This window comes from Cebus imitator, unplaced genomic scaffold, assembly GCF_001604975.1.
Source record: "Cebus imitator isolate Cc_AM_T3 unplaced genomic scaffold, Cebus_imitator-1.0 Scaffold445, whole genome shotgun sequence".
NCBI classification, from domain to species: Eukaryota; Metazoa; Chordata; class Mammalia; order Primates; family Cebidae; genus Cebus; species Cebus imitator.
In genome coordinates this window covers 177,440-179,275 of record NW_016107760.1, presented here as the reverse complement: position 1 = coordinate 179,275, position 1,836 = coordinate 177,440, and positions in this window count along the sequence as shown.

Genomic DNA, 1,836 nt, shown 5'->3' with positions numbered 1-1,836 from the left:
TTTTTTTGACATGGAGTCTCACTCTATCACCCAGGCTGGAGTGCAGTGGCACAATCTCAGCTCACTTCAACCTCTGCCTCCCAGGTTCAAGCGATTATCCCACCTTTGCTTCCCCAGTAGCTGGGATAACAGGCACATGCCACCACGCCCAGCTAATTTTTGTATTTTTAGTAGAGATGGAGTGTCACCATGTTAGCCAGCCTGGTCTCGAACTCCCAACCTCAAGTGATCCGCCCGCCGTGGCCTCCCAAAGTCCTCATATTACAGGCATGAGCCACCACGCCCAGCTGGCCTGATTTTGATTTTACAGGCTCACAGAGGAAAGGAACATGTCCTGAGTCTCAGATGAGACTTTGACTTTTGGAGTTGATGCTGGACAAGTTAAGACTTGGGGACTACTGGGGATGCTGATAGTATTTTGCATGAGAGAAAGACATAAGATTTGGGGGGCCAGGAGCAGAATGATATAGCTTGGATATTTGTCCCCTCTAAACCTCATGTTGAAATTTGATTCACAACTTTGGGCCGGGTACAGTGGCTCACGCCTGTAATCCCAGCACTTTGGGAGGCTGAGGTGAGCAGATCATGAGGTCGGAAGTTCAAGACCACCCTGACAACATGGTGAAACCCCATCTATCCTAAAAATACAAAAATTAGCTGGGCGTGGTGGCTCAGGCCTGTAGTCCCAGCTACTCAGGAGGCTGAGGCAGGAGAATCACTTGAACTTGGGAGGTGGAGGTTGTAGTAAACCAACTGATTTTTGCTTTGTTTGTTTGAGACAGAGTCTCGCTCTGTCACCCAGGCTGGAGTACAAAGGTGCGATCTTGGCTCACTGCAACCTCTGCCTCCTGGGTTCAAATGATTCTCCCACCTCAGCCTCCTGGGTAACTGGGATTACCACAGGCGCACATCACCACACCAAGCTAATTTTTTTTTTTTTTTTTCAGACAGAGCCTGTGGACCAGGCTGGAGTGCAGCAGCGCGATCTCGGCTCACTGCAACTTCCACCTCCCGGGTTCAAGCGATTCTCGTGCCTCAGCCTCCCGATTAGCTGTGACTACAGGCGCCTGCCACCATGCAGGCTAATTTTTGTATTTTTAGTAGAGACAGGCTTTCGCCACATTGGCCAGGCTGGTCTCTAACTCCTGACCTTGTTATCCACCCTCCTCAGCTTCCTGAAGTGCTGGGATTATAGACATGAGCCACCACGCCTGGCCTATAAGTATTTTTTATAGCAACACAAAAATGGACTCAGACAGACATAATTGTAACAAGTGAACCCTTGTTCTCATGCACAGAAGTAAAAGCAGCAACTTAGTGAGTAAGTGCCCACCAAATATTAAATATGTTAGATATCGTTTTCAGATAAAGTCATAAACTGGAGTCAAAGCTAAACCTGAAATCCTCTGAAGAGAATCAGTGTATACAAGTCCTTCATCTCTTGGCCCTATTCACCTCTAGGAATGCCTCCTCACCCCAGCCAGCATAGCAGATATTCCACACCAAGACTCTCCATCTTCCCTCCCTCCCTTCGTTCTGACAAAGGAGCATGTCTGTCCTCTTCCAAGATATCACTCATGCTCTCAACCCCCTCTTCCCTCAGGGTTTACTGACATAAATTGTCTTCTGTATCTTCAGATTTACCCACAGTTCAGTACAACAGACATTCTATTTTTATTTTAACTTTTATTTTAAGTTCAGGTGCACATGTGTGGGTTTGTTACACAGGTAAATGTGTGTCATGGGGGTTTTGTACAGATTATTTCATCACCCAGGTTTTAAGCCTAGTACTCATTATTTTATTTATTTATTTATTTTGAGACAGAGTCTTGATCT